Genomic DNA, 18537 nt, shown 5'->3' with positions numbered 1-18537 from the left:
CTGTCTCACTGGGCTCTCTCTCTCACTGGGCTCTCTCTCACTGGGCTCACTCTCTCACTGGGCTCTCTCTCTCACTGGGCTCTGTCTCATTGGGCTCTCTCTCTCACTGTGCTCTCTCTCTCTGGGCTCTCTCTCACTGGGCTCTCTGTCACTGGGCACTCTCTCTCACTGGGCTCTCTCTCACTGGGCTCTGTCTCACTGGGCTCTCTCTCACTAGGCTCTGTCTCTCACTGGGCTCTCTCTCACTGGGCTCTCTCTCTGGGCTCTCTCTCACTGGGCTCTCTCTCTCTCACTGGGCTCTCTCTCTCACTGGGCTCTCTCTCTCACTGGGCTCTCTCTCACTGGGCTCTCTCTCTCACTGGGTTCTGTCTCACTGGGTTCTCTCTCTCACTGGGCTCTCTCTCACTGGGCTCACTCTCTCACTGGGCTCTCTCTCACTGGGCTCACTCTCTCACTGGGCTCTCTCTCTCACTGGGCTCTGTCTCACTGGGTTCTCTCTCTCACTGGGCTCTGTCTCATTGGGCTCTCTCTCTCACTGGGCTCTCTCTCACTGGGCTCTGTCTCACTGGGCTCTCTCTCACTGGGCTCTCTCTCACTGGGCACTCTCTCTCACTGGGCTCTCTCTCTCACTGGGCTCTCTCTCTCACTGGGCTCTCTCTCTCACTGGGCTCTCTCTCTCACTGGGCTCTCTCTCACTGGGCTCTCTCTCACTGGGCTCTCTCTCACTGGGCTCTCTCTCACTGGGCTCTCTCTCTCACTGGGCTCTCTCTCACTGGGTTCTCTCTCTCACTGGGCTCTGTCTCTCACTGGGCTCTCTCTCACTGGGCTCTCTCTCACTGGGCTCTCTCTCACTGGGCTCTCTCTCTCTCACTGGGCTCTCTCTCTCACTGGGCTCTCTCTCTCACTGGGCTCTCTCTCACTGGGCTCTCTCTCTCACTGGGTTCTGTCTCACTGGGTTCTCTCTCTCACTGGGCTCTCTCTCACTGGGCTCACTCTCTCACTGGGCTCTCTCTCACTGGGCTCACTCTCTCACTGGGCTCTCTCTCTCACTGGGCTCTGTCTCACTGGGTTCTCTCTCTCACTGGGCTCTGTCTCATTGGGCTCTCTCTCTCACTGGGCTCTCTCTCACTGGGCTCTGTCTCACTGGGCTCTCTCTCACTGGGCTCTCTCTCACTGGGCACTCTCTCTCACTGGGCTCTCTCTCTCACTGGGCTCTCTCTCACTGGGCTCTCTCTCACTGGGCTCTCTCTCACTGGGCTCTCTCTCACTGGGCTCTCTCTCTCACTGGGCTCTCTCTCACTGGGCTCTCTCTCTCACTGGGTTCTGTCTCACTGGGTTCTCTCTCTCACTGGGCTCTCTCTCACTGGGCTCACTCTCTCACTGGGCTCTCTCTCACTGTGCTCACTCTCTCACTGGGCTCTCTCTCACTGGGCTCACTCTCTCACTGGGCTCTCTCTCTCACTGGGCTCTGTCTCACTGGGTTCTCTCTCTCACTGGGCTCTGTCTCATTGGGCTCTCTCTCTCACTGGGCTCTCTCTCACTGGGCTCTGTCTCACTGGGCTCTCTCTCACTGGGCTCTCTCTCACTGGGCACTCTCTCTCACTGGGCTCTCTCTCTCACTGGGCTCTCTCTCACTGGGCTCTCTCTCACTGGGCTCTCTCTCACTGGGCTCTCTCTCACTGGGCTCTCTCTCACTGGGCTCTCTCTCACTGGGCTCTCTCTCTCACTGGGCTCTCTCTCTCACTGGGCTCTCTCTCTCACTGGGCTCTCTCTCACTGGGCTCTCTCTCACTGGGCTCTCTCTCACTGGGCTCTCTCTCACTGGGCTCTCTCTCACTGGGCTCTCTCTCTCACTGGGCTCTCTCTCTCACTGGGCTCTGTCTCTCACTGGGCTCTCTCTCACTGGGCTCTCTCTCACTGGGCACTCAGGACTTTCACATGATGGGTGTGGCTGCCTACATTGTTTGGCTGGGGTTCCTGTGAATGGAAAGATGACCGATCCTGGTCCTTCCCAGAAGGGTAGGCAGCAATTTAACGGGGAAGCCGGGGGGTCTGTTGGAGATGGATGGAGTTTTGTTGGGTGGGGGTTTTTTGGGAGGTTGGTCAAGGTGGGTAATTGGGTCTGAGGAACAGATTAACAACAAACTGAATGTCAGAACAAGGCTCATGGGGCTGAATCTTCTCATCCTCTTCCCGATTAACCACCTGCACTGCAGCGGTTCAAGAAGGCAGCTCACCACCACCTTCTCAAGGGCAATTAGGGATGGGCAATAAATGCCGGCCTAGACAGCATTGCTATGAATGAATTTAAAAATTCCTATGTCTCTTTCTTTCCCTCTCTCTCACTTTCTGTTTTTCTCTCTCTCTCTCTCTGTTTCTCTGTCTGTCTCTGCCTCTCCCGCTCTGTCTCTCTCTCTGTCTGTCTCTCTCTCTCTATCTCTCTCACACTCGCCGTGTCTCTCTCTCTCTTTGTCTCTCCCGCTCTGTCTCTCTCTCTGTCTCTCGCTCTCTGTCTCTCTCTGTCTGTCTGTCTCTCTCTCTCTCTATCTCGCACTCGCCCTGTCTCTCTCTCTCTTTGTCTCTCTTTCTCTGCCTCTCCTGCTCTGTCACTCTCTCTCTGTGGCCAGAATTTCCTGGCCCTGTTGAGATTGGGTGTCATGCTGGGCGGGGGTGAGACGGCCAGTAATTGATTTCTCGCCGTTGTGAACCCAGTTTGTGAATTGTCCGCTCCACCCGTTAATGGCCGACCCCGTTCCCCCTGCCGGGCGTCGGGGACGACATTTGAATACATTTGCATCTGATTATCAGCCCTGCTCACTGGAACCAACCGCCCCCCCGACCCCCCGACCATGTCAAATTCACCCCCCAGGCCGGCCTGGCTTCAGAAGGGCCTGATTCACGGCCGCCGTTAAAAGGCGGGCGCCTGGCGAGCTGAGTTTGGAGGGGAACTCGGAGGTGAGGGGCACACGGCCTTGCTCAGCGCTGGCGAGAATCGCCCACCCGGACATCGAGGAAGAGGCACCACACGGACAGGACGCACAGGAAAGGCTTTGTTTCCTGGCCTGGGACTCCAGTGCGGCTCAGACCACAGCATTGAGGGTGCGAGGCCAGCACAGACTGACCCAAGGAAATACACAAGCACGTGTGGGGGGGACGGGGGGGAGGGGGTGTGGGGGGAGGGGGTGTGGGTGTGGGGGGAGTGGGTGTGGGGGGAGGGGGTGTGGGGGGGAGGGGGTGTGGGGGGTGGGGGGAGTGGGTGTGGGGGGAGGGGGTGTGGGGGGAGGGGGTGTGGGGGGTGGGGGGGAGGGGGTGTGGGGGGAGGGGGGAGGGGGTGTGGGGGTTGGGGGGGGGAGGGGGTGTGGGGGTTGGGGGGGGGAGGGGGTGTGGGGGGAGGGGGTGGTGGGAGGGGGGAGTGGGTGTGGGGGGAGGGGGTGTGGGGGGAGGGGGTGTGGGGGGTGGGGGGAGTGGGTGTGGGGGGAGGGGGTGTGGGGGGAGGGGGTGTGGGGGGGTGGGGGGAGTGGGTGTGGGGGGGTGGGGGGAGTGGGTGTGGGGGGAGGGGGTGTGGGGGGGTGGGGGGAGTGGGTGTGGGGGGAGTGGGTGTGGGGGGGTGGGGGGAGTGGGTGTGGGGGGAGGGGGTGTGGGGGGAGGGGGGAGGGGGTGTGGGGGGAGGGGTGGGGGGAGTGGGTGTGGGGGGAGGGGGTGTGGGGGGGTGGGGGGAGTGGGTGTGGGGGGAGTGGGTGTGGGGGGGTGGGGGGAGTGGGTGTGGGGGGAGGGGGTGTGGGGGGTGGGGGTTGGGGGGGGAGGGGGTGTGGGGGGGTGGGGGGGGAGGGGTGTGGGGGGTGGGGGGAGGGGGTGTGGGGGGAGGGGGGAGGATGAGGGAAGGGGCCACACACTTGGAAAGCTGGTTAAAGTGAGCATTCTCCCACAGCTGAGACTGTTCAGCAGCGGCTCCATTGAGCTGCTGGGAATCGGGGTCTCTGAAACCTTCCTGCCCACTCCAGCAACACTAAAACAGCAAAGTGACACCAAACGCTCCGGAACCTTCCACCCCCCTCGGGGCACAGACTGTAAATTAATGTGTGTTTCAGGGGGACAGCAGAACAACTGGGCGACTGGACAAGGTGTAGAATCGGCTTGTGAAAGGTGGGCCATGGGGCAGTCACTGGGGGAGAGGCTCACAGCCCCTTTGCAATGTCTTTATTCAGGTTCGGACCCGTCTCCCCCATGGTTGAAGCTAACAGCGCGGGTTAAGAGAATGTCTGGGCCTGAGCTGAGGGCACAACATGCAGCCCAATGGGCAAAGCTGCTGCCAATCGGTCAGGTGGGGTAGGACGGAGGTGGGCGGGGCTTCAGACAGCCAATGAGCACTCAGCACACTGGCCATCCAAATGGTGGCCAACACTCTCCGGCATGTGTGAAGGGGCCTTCAGACATAACCAAGAGAGGCTCTTAGGGACACCCACACACACACGTGCCCCTCTCTTTGACCTGACAGGAGGAGAACATCAGGATGGTGGAGCCTAGTGATTTAGTGATTTGCCTCATGGCTGACAGGGAGCAGAGAAGAAGAAGAGAGTGGCGGAGGCGCCTGGACCAGCAAAGGGAGGAGCATCCAGCTCAAGATAAAGGGGCAGCAGAGCCTGGTGCTCACCCAGCTGAAGATCCACAGGGAGCCCTCGCTCGATGGTGCCTCACTAGACCCAGGGTCTCTCGATGGTGCCTCACTAGACCCAGGGTCTCTCGATGGTGCCTCACTAGACCCAGGGTCTCTCGATGGTGCCTCACTAGACCCAGGGTCTCTCGATGGTGCCTCACTAGACCCAGGGTCGCTCGATGGTGCCTCGCTAGACCCAGGGTCTCTCGATGGTGCCTCACTAGACCCAGGGTCTCTCGATGGTGCCTCACTAGACCCAGGGTCTCTCGATGGTGCCTCACTAGACCCAGGGTCTCTTGATGGTGCCTCACTAGACCCAGTGTGTGAGTTGAGAGTGTGAGAAGAGTGACTAACTCGTTCATCTTCTTTTGGCACTGGGTGACTGTTCTCTGACCACCGCTGTCACCGCCTCCCATGCTGGATTTGTCACCTTGCTTGCTGGTCCTCGCCCAGAGCGGGGGTAGAGGACTTCACAACGGCCTCCATTGCGTTGAGTAGGTGCCCAAGGGAGGCATCACTAAACTTGGGGGCAGCATGTTTCCCCCTCTGTCAGCCATGACTTTGCCACCCTGTCTCTCTAACTCTGTCCTCCTGACTCTCTGTCACTGTCTCTGTCGCTCTTTCTCTCTCTATCTCTCTCACTCTGTCTCTTTGTCAGTCTCTCTCACTCTGTCTCTCTCTCTCTCTCTGTCACTCTTTCTCCCTCTGCCTCTCTCTTTCTCTCTGTCTCTCTCATTCTGCCCCTCTCTGTCTCTCTCGTTCTGAATCTCTGCCACTCTGTCTCTGTACCAATCCCCTGCTCTTTCTCCACGACCCTGTAAATGTTTCCCCTTCAAGTATTTCTCCAATTCCCTTTTGGAAGCTATTATTGAATCTGCTTCCACCGCCCTTTCAGGCAGCGCCTTCCAGATCACAACAACTCGCTGTGTGTAAAACAAAAACTTCCTCATTTCATTTCTGATTCTTTTCCCGATTCTCTTCAATCTGCGTCCCTCTTGTTACCGACCCTCCTGACACTGGGAAACAGTTTCTCAATATTTACTCTTTCAAAACCCCCTCATGATTTCAAACACGTGTATTAAATCTCCTCTTAACCTGCTCTGCTCTGAGGAGAACATCTCCAGCCTCTCCCTGTACAGTAATATTTTTCGGTGTAATAACAGGTTTCCTATTGTCTTTCTTTCAGATGCCTCAAGACAACCTGAAGATGACAAACAGACGGGTTTGTACATTCTACAATACAGAAACGTTCATTGTAACACTCTGCACCGGTTTAATACTACCCTCTAACTGGTTAAAGATCCTTCCTGAGGAGACTTGGGGATCTGGTGGCGTAGTGGTAATGTCACTGGGCTAGTAATCCAGAGGTCCAGGCTAATTCCCCGAGGACATAGGGGTTCAAATCCCATCAGGGCAGCTGGTAGAATTTAAATTCAATGAATAAAATCTGGAATTGAGAATTAGTCTCAGTAACGGTGACCATGAAACTATCATCGATTGTTGTAAAAAACCCACCTGGCTCACCAACTCCCTTTAGGGAAGGAAATCTTCTGTCCTTCCCTGATCTGGCCTTTCGCAGCAACGAGGCTGACTCTTAACTAACTGCCCTCTGAAATGGTCCAGCAAGCCACTCAGTTAAAAGCAAAATAGCGAGGATGCTGGAAATCTGAAATAAAAACAGAAAATGCTGGAAAACAGGCAGCGGCATCTGTGGCGAGAGAAACAGAGTCAATGTCTTGAATCCGTATGGCTTTTCAGGTTTTAAGTATAGATTAAGAATCAAGATCAAGGACCAGCCTTCAACTAAGCTAGGTTAGTTTGTTAATCAGAGAACTGCCTGGAGTGGCAGTTATCTGTCAGTCACCTGAAAGCAGTTGGTTCAAGTTGTGTTAATTACTGTAGCAGGAAGCTAAACTAGCCAGTGACTCATCAGAGGGTCTATAAAAGAGACAGGCTTTTTCAAGCCACATGATCAGTGAGGGGGGTGTGAGGAGGCTGGTGACTCTGCTGGAGTGAGATGGGGACTGCAGCAAATTAGGTTCATGTGGGAATCCAGTGCATGGGGGAAAGAGGTGTGGCATACATAGGAATTGTTCTAAGTTAATCAAGTAAGTTATTAAATTAAGTTGCAAAAACAACACAAGTAACAATGGCAGGACAGGCGTTATGTTGCAGCTGTGGAATCCACTTTGGTGGGAAAAACAGAATGGCAGAGTATTATTGAAATGGTGCTAGATTGGGAAATGTTGATGTACAAAGGGACCTGGGTGTCCTTGTACACCAGTCACTGAAAGTAAGCATGCAGGTGCAGCAAGCAGTTAGGAAGGCAAATGGGATGTTGGCCTTCATTGCGAGAGGACTTGAGTACAGGAGCAAGGATGTCTTACTGCAGCTGTACAGGGCCTTGGTGAGACCACACCTGGAGTATTGTGTGCAGTTTTGGTCTCCTTACCTAAGAAAGGATATACTCGCCATAGAGGGAGTGCAGCGAAGGTTCACCAGACTGATTCCTGGGATGGCAGGATTGTCGGATGAGGAGAGATTGGAACGACTAGGCCAATATTCACTGGAGTTTAGAAAAATGAGAGGAGACCTCATTGAAATGTATAAAATTCTGACAGGGATAGACAGACTGGACGCAGGGAGGATGTTTCCTCTGGCTGGGGCGGTCTAGAACAAGGAGGGGTCACAGTCTCAGGATACAGGGTAGGTTATTTAGGACTGAGATGAGGAGAAACTTCTTCACTCAGAGGGTGGTGAACCTGTGGAATTCTCTACCACAGAGGCTGTGGAGGCCAAGTCACTGAATATATTTAAGAAGGAAATGGATAGATTTCTAGACTCTAAAGGCATCAAGGGAAATTGGGGGAGAGTGGGAGTGCGGCGTTGAGATAGAGGATCAGCCATGATCACACTGAACAGCAGAGCAGGCTCGAAGGGCCGAATGACCTGTTCCTGCTCCTATTTGTTATGTTTGGAAGATGGATGAGCAGATTGGCCATGGCACTGGGGTACAGGAAGCTGTTCAAGCAGGGGGAGCACACAGGAATGGAGTGATAGTGAGGTACAGTATAGTGAGGGGGATTGACACTGTTCTCCTCAACAAAGAGCGAGAGTCCGGACGGCTGTGTTGCCTGCCCGATGCCAGGGGTCAGGACATCTGCTCAGGGCTGGAGAGGAACTTGCAGTGGGAAGGGGAGGATTCAGTTGTCGTGGTCCATGTAGGTACCAACGACATAGGCAGGATGAGGAAGGAGGCTCTGCACTGTCAGTATGAGGAGCGAGGTACCAAATTAAGAAGCAGAACTTCATAGGTAATAATCTCTGGATTATTACCTGAGCCACATGCAAATTGGCATAGGGCAAATAAGATTAGAGAGACCAAAGCTTGGCTCAGACTGGTGTGGGAGAAGTGGGTTCCGGTTTGTGGGGCACTGACACCAGTACTGGGGAAAGTGGGGGCTGTACCATTGGGACGGTTGACACCTGAACCGTGCTGGGATGAGTGTCCTCGCAAATCACATAACGAGGGAAGTAGAGAGGACTTTAAACCAAAGAGGGGTGAGGGATCAAACTTGGGTAGATGTAGCAATTCAAGGGGTAGATTCAAGGTAAACGACCATCATAGTAATATGGAAAATGATGGTCATAGGTTAGCAGGAAGGGACAGAGAGATAAAACCGAAGAATACACCAACAGTCAAGAGCAGATGTTACAAAGGTAACAAAAAGACAAAACTGAAGGCTCTATATCTGAATGTGCGTAGCATTCATAACAAAGTAAATGAATTGATGGCCCATGTTGAAGTAAATAAATATGACCTGTTAGCAATTACGGAGACGTGGCTGCAGGATGACAAGGATTGGGTCCTGAATATTGAGGGGTACATGACATTCGAGAAGAATAGGAAGCTAGGTAAAGGTGGAGGGGTAGCACCGCTAATCAAGGATGGCATTGGTGCAATAGTTAGAGATGACCTTGGTTCAGGAGATCAGGATGTAGAATCGGTTTAGGTGGAGATCAGGAATAGTAGGGGAAAGAAGTCACAAGTGGGAGTGGTCTACAGGCCCCCTAACAATAGCCACAATGTAGGACAAAGTATACAAGAGATATTGGGTGCTTGTGATAAAGGGATGGCAACAATCATGGGTGATTTTAATCTATATGGAAACTGGAAAAATCAGATTGGCAGTCATAGCCTGGATAAGGAGTTCATAGAATGTTTTCGAGAGAGTTTCTTAGAGCAGCACGTTCTGGAACCAACCAGAGAGCAGGTTATATTAGACTTGGTATTGTGTAATGTGACAGGATTAATTAATGACCTCAGGGTAAAGGCACCCCTAGGTAGCAGTGACCACAATATGATTGAATTTTACATCCAGTTTGAAAGGGAGAAGAGTGGGTCTAAGACTAGCATTTTAAACTTAAGTGAGGGCAACTATGTGGGGATGAAAGCTGAGCCAGCTAAAGTGAACTAGGGTATGAGGCTATGGGATAGATCAATAGAGAAGCAGTGGCAGACATTTAAGGGGATATTTCAGAATACTCAGAATAAGTATATTCCTCCTATAAAGAGAAATTCTAAGGGGTGACCCACCATCCATGGTTAACGAAAGAAATTAAGGAAAGTATCAAACTTAAGGAAAAAGCATACAACTGCGCAAAGATGAGTGGCAGGTCAGATGATTGGTCAGAACATAAATAAGAGAAGAGAATGACTAAGAGTAGCAAGAATTTCTACAGGTATTTAAAAAGGAAAAGAGTGGGTAAAGTGAGTGTTGGTCCTCTAGAGAGTGACAATGGGGAATTAATAGTAGATAATAGGGAAATGGCGAATGAAATGAACAAATATTTTGCTTCTATCTTCACTATAGAGGATACAAAAAACATTCCAGTAATCGCTGTAAATTGGGAGGTGGAAGGGAGAGGGGATCTTGGTCACAGGGAAGCAAACTCTTGGAGCTGTGGGCTGACAAGTCTCTGGGTCCAGATGGACTTCATCCTAGGGTCTTAAAGAGATAGCTAAAGAGGTCTGAGGTGCGTTGGTGTTAATTTTCCAAAATTCCTTAGATTCTATCAGATTGGAAAGTAACAAATATAACCCCTCTATTCAAGAAGGGATGGAGGTAGAAAACAGGAAACTATAGGCCATTTAGCTTGATGTCTGTCTTAGGGAAGATGTTAGGATCGATCATTCAAGAGGTTATAGCCGGACACTTAGAAAAACTCAAGGTAATCAAGAAGAGTTTAACCAATTTATTGGAGCTCTTTGAAGGAGTAACATGTGCTGTGGATAAAGGGGAGTCTGTAGACGTGCTGTATTTGGATTTCCAGAAGGCATTTGATAAGGTGCCACATCAAAGATTATTATGGAAAATAAAAGCTCATGGTGTAGGGGGTAACATAATAGCATGGATAGAAGATTGGCTGGCAGAAAACAGAGCGTATGTATAAATGGGTCTTTGTCTGATTGGCAGGATGTGACGAGTGGAGTCCCACAGGGGTCTGTACTGGGGCCTCAACTTTTTACAATTTACATCAATGACTTAGATGAGGGGAGTGAAGACATGGTAGGTAAATTTGCAGATGACACAAAGATAGGTAGGAAAGTATGTTATGAAGAGGACATGAGGAGGTTGCAGATGGATATAGATAGGTTGAGTGAGTGGGCAAAATCCTGGCAGATGGAGTATAATGTGGGAAAATGTGAAGTTGTTCACTTTGGCAGGAAGAATAAAAAAGCAGAGTATTACTTAAATGGAGAACAACTGCATGATTCTGAGGTGCAGAGGGATCTAGGTGTTCTAGTGCATGAGCCACAAAAAGTTAGTATGCAGGTACAGCAAGTAATTAAGAAGGCTAATGGAATGCTATCCTTTATTACGAGAGGGATTGAACATCAAAGTAAGGATGTTATGTTTCAGTTATACAGGGCATTGGTGAGACCGCATCTTGAATACTGTGTGCAGTTTTGGTCTCCTTATTTAAGGAAGGATGTAAATGCATTGGAGGCCGTTCAGAGGAGGTTTCCTAGATTGATACCTGGAATGAGTGGGTTGTCTTATGAGGAAAGGTTGGACAGACTGGGCTTGTTTCCACTGGAGTTTAGAAGAGTGAGGGGTGATTTGATTGAAGTTTACAAGATCCTGAACGGCCTTGACAAGGTGGACGTGGAAAGGATGTTTCCTCTTGTGGGTGACTCCAGAACTAGGGGGCATTGTTTTAAAATTAGGGGCCTCCCTTTTAGGACAGAGATGAGGAGAATTTTTTTCTCTCAGAGGGTTGTGCGACTTTGGAACTCTCTGGCTCAGATGGTGGTGGGGGTGGGGTCATTGAATATTTTTAAGGCGGAGTTTCTTGTTAAACAAGGGAATTAAAGGCTATCGGGGGTAGATGGGAATGTGGAATTTGAAACACAAACAGATCAGCCATGATCTTATTGAATGGCAGAGTAGGTTTAAGGGGCCGAATGCCCTACTCCTTTCCTAATTTGTATGTTCGTAGGATTCTTCTTCAGAGCCCCAGGGCAATTAGGGATAGGTATGTCTGAATCCTGTGAAAGAATGAAAGTAAATGCTCAGTGTGAGACGCAGTGACAAGACTTGGAAATATCCCAAGATGGAATTCCCATCCTGTGAGGATGGAGCTGATCAGCGTCCTCCCAGTATAGATACATTTAAAGGAGCTGGACAAGTGTATGAGGGAGAAGAGAATCTAGGGTTATGATGGCAGATGAGGAAAGATGGGAAGAGGCTCGAGTGGAGTATAAACACCAGCATGGAGTTGTTGGGCTGAATGGCCTGAGTCATTGTTGTATATCCTCTGTAATCCTATCTGGAAATTAACATGCAAGTACAGTAAGCAATTAGGAAGACCGATAGTCTATTAACTATTGATCACAAGGGATTGGAGTATAAGAGTGAAGAAGTCTTTGTGCAACTCATCGGGCATTGGTGAGACCACACCTGGAGTATTGTGTACAGTTCTGGACCCCTTACACAAGGAAGGATGTACTTGTCATAAAGGGAATGCCATGAGGGTTCACCAGACCAATTCTTTGGCTGATGGAATTGGCCTATGATTAAAGATTGAAGAGACTGGACCTATGTTCCCTGGACTTCAGAATAATGAGAGTTGATCTAATTGAAATATATCAAATTCTTAAGGGGCTTGGCAGGGCAGTTTCCCCCTGGCTTGGGGCCTAGAACATGGGGGAGACACAGTCTCAGAATAAGGGGTCAGCCAGTTACCACTGAGATGAGGAGAAATGTCTTCACTCAGAGGGTTGTGAATCTTTGGAATTCCCTACCGCAGAGGGCTGTGGATGCTGTATGTGACTTTTCGAAAGGACAGGCAGGAAGGAAAGGGTGGTGGGGTAGCTTTTTTAGTGCAAGATGGAATAAGCACAATAGCAAGAAATGATCTTGGATTGGAAGGTATAGAATCAATATGGGTGGAGGTAAGAAATAACAAGGGGAAGAAGACACTAGTGGGAGTAGTTTATAGGCCCCATGACAGTAGCTACACTGTAGGACAGAGAATAAATCAAGAGATAATGAGGGCAAGTAAAAAAGGCAGTGCACTAATGATGGGTGACTTTAATCTTCATGTAGATTGGGAAAATCAAATTGGCAGAGGTAGGCATGAGCAAGAATTCATAGAGTGTATTCGGGACAGTTTCCTAGAACTATGTTCTGAATCCAACCAGGGATCAGGCTATTTTGGATCTGGTAATGTGTAATGAGGCAGGTTTAATAAATGATCTCAGAGCAAAGGATCCCCTAGGAAATAGTGACCATAACATGGTAGAATTTAGCATTCAGTTTGAGAGTGAGAAACTTGGGTCGGAAACAACTGTGCTAAACTTAAAGGTAATTGCAAAGGAATGAGGGCAGAGTTAGCTGGAGTGGACTGGGAAAGGAGTTTAGCAGAAAAGACAGTTGATGAACAATGGCAGACGTTTAAGAAAATAGTTCATGACTCTCAACAAAGATATATCCCAGTGAGGAAGGAGGATTCTAGGAAGGGAATAAACCAACTATAGTTAGCCAAGGAAGTTAAGGATAGAATCAAATTGAAAAAAAAGACATAGAATGTGACCAAGATTAATGGTAAACCAGAGGATTGGAAAAGTTTTAAAAGCCAACAAAAGATGACCAAAAAAAAGGAGAAAATAAACTTTAAGGGTAAACTAGCAAATAATATAAAAACAAACAGTAAGAGCTTCTTTAGATGTATGAAAAGGAAGAGAGAGGCCAAAGTGAACATAGGCCCTTTAGAGATTGAAGCTGGGGAAATAACAATGGGGAACCAGGAAATGGCAGAGGAGTTGAATAGATACTTTGCATCAGTCTTCACGGTAGAAGATACTAATAGCATTCCAAAAATACTAAATAGTCAAGGGGCAGAAGGGGGCGGGCAGGAAATAAATACAAAAATGATCACCAGAGAAAAAGTACCAGGGAAACTAATGGGGCTAAAGGCCGATAGGTCCCCTGGACCTGATGGGTTGCATCCTAGGATATTAAAGGAAGTAGTTACAGAGATAGTGATGCACTGGTAGTAATCTTCCAAGAATCCTTAGATTCTGGACAAGTCCTAGAGGATTGGGGAACGGTCAATGTAACACCCTTATTCAAAATGGGAGGGAGACAAAAACAGGTAACTATAGGCCAGTTAGCTTAACATCTGTCATTGGGGAAATGTTAGAGTCTATTATAAAGGATGAAATAGCAGAGCATTTAGAAATACATAATCTAATCAAGCAGAGTCAGCATGGCTTCATGAAGGGGAAATCATGCCTGACAAATTTATTAGAATTCTTTGAGGAGGTAACAGGCAGGATAGATAAAGGGGAACCAGTAGATGTAATATATTTGGATTTCCAAAAGGTGTTCAATAAGGTACCACACATAAGGTTACGTAATAAGATAAGAGCCCATGGCGTTGGGGGTAGTATATTAGCATGGATAGAGGATTGGTTCACTAATAGAAGACAGAGTTGGGATAAGGGGGGCATTTTCGGGATGGCAACCTATATCTGTGACGTGCTACAGTGATCAGTGCTGGGGCCTCAATTATTTACAATAAATATTAATGTCTTAGGTGAGGGAAGTGAATGTACTATCGCCAAGTTTGCAGATGACACAAAAATAGGTGGGAAGGCAAGTGGTGAGGATGACACAAGGAGACTACAGAGGGATACAGACAGGTTAAGTGAGTGAGCAAAAACTTGGCAGATGGAATATAATGTGGGAAAATGTGAGGTTATGCACTTTGGCAGGAAGAATAGAGGAGCTGAATATTATTTAAATGGAGAAAGACTGCAGAAAGCTGCAGCACAGAGGGATTTGGGAGTCCTTGTGCATGAATCACAAAAAGCTAACATACAAGTTCAACAGGTAATAGGGTAGGCAAATGGAATGTTGGCCTTTATTTCAAAGGGAATGGAGTATAAAAATAGGGACGTCTTGCTAAAACTATACAAGGCACTAGTTAGACCACACCTAGAATACTGTGAACAGTTTTGGCCCCCTTATACTGAAAGATATACTGGCATTGGAGGCAGTCCAGAGAAGGTTCACTAGGTTGATCCCAGGGATGGAGGGATTTTCTTATGAGGAGAGGTTGAGTAGGTTGGGCCTGTACTCATTGGAGTTTAGAAGAATGAGAGGCGACCTTATTGAAATATATAAGATTCTTAGGGGGCTTGACAGGGTAGATGCTGAGAGGTTGTTTCCCCTTGTGGGAGAGTCTAGGACCAGAGGGCATAATCTCAGAGTAAGGGGGTTGCCCATTTAGGATGGAGATGAGGAGGAATTTCTTCTCTCAGAGGGTAGTGAATCTGTGGAATTCTTTCCCGCAGAGGCTGTAGAGGCTGGGTCATTAAGTATATTCAAGGTGAGATAGACAGATTTTTAAGGGAATCGAGGGTTATGGGGAAAAGGCAGGAAAGTGGAGTTGAGGACTATCAGATTTTTGGACACTAAAGAAGTAAAGGGACAGACGGATAGGGCAGGAAAACCGTGTTGAAGTGGAAGATCTGCCACGATATTATTGTTTGGCTGAATGACTTCGATGAGGCCAGTGGCCCTACTCCCACTCCTATTTCCCATGTTCCTATGTCAGCCTGGGAATACAGAATCAGACTCATGTGCAGAACTTTTCACAGCCAAAAACTCACCCACGCTCGCCCTGCAGAATGTGGCTTTCGGTGATCGCTAACCCTTTGTGAAAGTCAACAGGAGGTCAACACCATCAGGAGGTGGGAATGGGATCTGGGAGGGAGTGAGATTCCATATCGCTTACTGTGTGATGCAGCTGGGAACAAGAGGAAGTGACTGAGGGTGAGGTGCAGGGGGACAGAGTCAGTCAGGTACCGCAGCCTCTGCATTTCAACATCCACATCTCTCTCTCTCTCTCTTTTCAGAAGTCTTCCTGACCCAGGACACAGCAAACAACTTCATAAAACGGCTAAAGCGCTCGTTGGAAATACCTGATCTACTGGAAAGGTCAGAGACACGAGGAAACGTTCAATCTAAACCTAACTCCGAGGCCGTTACAGAGATATGGAGACAGGCAGATAGCTCCGTTAGTGAACCCATCTGGCTCACTAATGCCCTTTAAGGAAGTAAATCTGCTATCCTTACCCAGTCTGGCCTAGATGCGACTCCAGGCCCACAGCAATGTGGTTACCTCCTAACTGCCCTCTGAAATGGCCTAGCAAACCACTCAACTCCAGGGCAAATAGGAAGGGCAACAAATGCTGGCCTTGCCGATGACATTCACAGTCCATGTGGTGTAGGTACACCCACTGTGCTGTTAGGGAGGGAGTTCCAGGATTTTGACCCAGCGACAGTGAAGGAACGGCCGATATATTTCCATGTCAGGATGGTGAGTGACTTGGAGGGGAACTTCCAGGTGGTGGTGTTCCCATGTGTCTGCTGCCCTTGTCCTTCTAGGTGGATTGGGTTTGGAAGGTGCTGTCTAAGGAGCCTTGGTGAATTCCTGCAGTGCATCTTGTAGATGGTACACACACTGCTGCTACTGTGCGTCAGTGGTGGAGGGAGTGAATGTTTAAGTGGTGGATGGAGAGCCAATCAAATGGGCTGCTTTGTCCTGCAAGATGTCCATCCACATCCATCCATCTACAAGGCACAAGTCAGGAGTGTGATGGAATACTCTCCACTGGCCTGGATGAGTGCAGGTCCCGCAACACTCAAGAGGTTTGACACTGTCCATGTACAGAGCAGTGGGTTTAATGTTAATTGTAAGGGAGTCAGGGAACTCTATCAACACAGACTGAGAGGCTGAACCCTCAGACAAGTCTGATCATATTGGAAGAGAATCGGTCTCAGCTTGTGGTGAATCAATGGCAATGAATTTGTGCTTCTTACCATTCCAGTATCACTGAAGGAGTCGGAGGGGCTTGGGAGAGAGTGAAGGAAGTCTTTGAGCAAATAACAGATTGAAAATTTCTCGATTAGGGAAAAGATGGATGATACAGCTCCCGACCAGATTCCTGTCCTCATCTGCTGTTGGTGTCAGCTTCAATCATTAACGAAACCCAGATAATAACCAATAGTTACATTATTTATTTACTGGGCCAGGTACACAATGAATTCAGAATCAGTATATCACATAATGCGTACAATATACCTACTGTACCCACTGAATTCAGGATCTGTATATCTCACACTGCGTACAATATACTCACTGTACACACTGAATTCAGAATCTGTATATCACAGTGTCCAATATACCCACTGCACACACTGAATTCAGAATCTGTATATCACACCCTGCGTACAATGTACTGACTGTGCACACGGAATTCAGGAACTGTGTATTGCACATAGTGTCCAATATACTCATTGTGCACACTGGGCTGCAGCGGTTCAAGAAGGCAGCTCACCACCACCTTCTCAAGGGCAACTAGGGATGGGCAATAAATGCTGGGCCAGCCAGCGAAGCCCACATCCCGTGTATGAATAAAATAAAAAAAATCAGAATCTGTATCGCACACTGTGTCCAATAAATTCACTGTGCACACTGAATTCAGAATCTGTATATCTCACTCTGTGTACAATGTACACACTGTATACACTGAATTCAGAATCTGTATATCACACTCTGTACACAATGTACTCACTGTACACACTGAATTCAGAATCTGTATATCACACTCTGTACACAATGTACTCACTGTACACACTGAATTAAGAATCTGTATATCACACTCTGTGTACAATGTACTCACTGTACACACTGAATTCAGAATCTGTATATCACACACTGTACAATGTACTCACTGTACACACTGAATTCAGAATCTGTATATCACACTCTGTGTACAATGTACTCACTGTACACACTGAATTCAGAATCTGTATATCACACTCTGTGTACAATGTACTCACTGTATACACTGAATTCAGAATCTGTATATCACACTCTGTGTACAATGTACTCACTGTATACACTGAATTCAGAATCTGTATATCACACTCTGTACACAATGTACTCACTGTACACACTGAATTCAGAATCTGTATATCACACTCTGTGTACAATGTACTCACTGTATACACTGAATTCAGAATCTGTATATCACACTCTGTACACAATGTACTCACTGTACACACTGAATTAAGAATCTGTATATCACACTCTGTGTACAATGTACTCACTGTACACACTGAATTAAGAATCTGTATATCACACTCTGTACACAATGTACTCACTGTGCACACTGAATTCAGAATCTGTATATCTCACTCTGTGTACAATGTACACACTGTATACACTGAATTCAGAATCTGTATATCACACTCTGTACACAATGTACTCACTGTACACACTGAATTCAGAATCTGTATATCACACTCTGTACACAATGTACTCACTGTACACACTGAATTAAGAATCTGTATATCACACTCTGTGTACAATGTACTCACTGTACACACTGAATTCAGAATCTGTATATCACACACTGTACAATGTACTCACTGTACACACTGAATTCAGAATCTGTATATCACACTCTGTGTACAATGTACTCACTGTACACACTGAATTCAGAATCTGTATATCACACTCTGTGTACAATGTACTCACTGTATACACTGAATTCAGAATCTGTATATCACACTCTGTGTACAATGTACTCACTGTACACACTGAATTCAGAATCTGTATATCACACTCTGTACACAATGTACTCACTGTACACACTGAATTCAGAATCTGTATATCACACTCTGTGTACAATGTACTCACTGTATACACTGAATTCAGAATCTGTATATCACACTCTGTACACAATGTACTCACTGTACACACTGAATTAAGAATCTGTATATCACACTCTGTGTACAATGTACTCACTGTATACACTGAATTCAGAATCTGTATATCACACTCTGTACACAATGTACTCACTGTATACACTGAATTCAGAATCTGTATATCGCACACTGTGTACAATGTACTCACTGTACACACTGAATTAAGAATCTGTATATCACACTCTGTGTACAATGTACTCACTGTATACACTGAATTCAGAATCTGTATATCTCATTCTATGTACAATAATAATTTTAATAAACATTCTGTTTTTCATATGGGGTCACTTTTAATAGCCTGACAAGTGTTAGGTTTACATGAGGCTCAAATCCAATCTTTGTTGGTCTCAATCACCATGCCCAAACACAATCTGACCATTACTGTTTGTAAAGTAAACTGAAGGACATTTATAGATGATCCCTTACTTTAGTACAGTTAATGGAAGTGAGCAATTGCAGACAATGCCTATAGGAAAAATGATTGTTTGTTTGACTATTTAGAGACAGCCCTTTACTGCAATATGATTATTTGTGT

General features: G+C 47.8%; 3 long non-coding RNA genes across 4 annotated transcripts in view; 2 read left to right on the top strand and 1 right to left on the bottom strand.

The window, feature by feature from the left end:
- LOC144673576 (uncharacterized) overlaps nucleotides 1–18537 on the top strand; it is a 345035-nt gene that overhangs the window by 48535 nt on the left and 277963 nt on the right. The window lies entirely within an intron of this gene.
- The window catches only part of LOC144673578 (uncharacterized), a 343246-nt gene that overhangs the window by 47814 nt on the left and 276895 nt on the right, over nucleotides 1–18537 (bottom strand). The window lies entirely within an intron of this gene.
- LOC144673577 (uncharacterized) lies at nucleotides 5840–16642 on the top strand. Its single transcript, XR_013574383.1, has 3 exons — nucleotides 5840–5875; nucleotides 15083–15164; nucleotides 16058–16642. It is a non-coding gene; the product is annotated as an uncharacterized LOC144673577 (long non-coding RNA).

The sequence above is a fragment of the Cetorhinus maximus genome, unplaced genomic scaffold, assembly GCF_964194155.1.
Source record: "Cetorhinus maximus unplaced genomic scaffold, sCetMax3.hap1.1 HAP1_SCAFFOLD_388, whole genome shotgun sequence".
Classification (NCBI taxonomy): domain Eukaryota; kingdom Metazoa; phylum Chordata; class Chondrichthyes; order Lamniformes; family Cetorhinidae; genus Cetorhinus; species Cetorhinus maximus.
The sequence above is the reverse complement of the archived record's forward strand: the minus strand, read 5'-3'. Positions and strand labels throughout refer to the sequence as shown.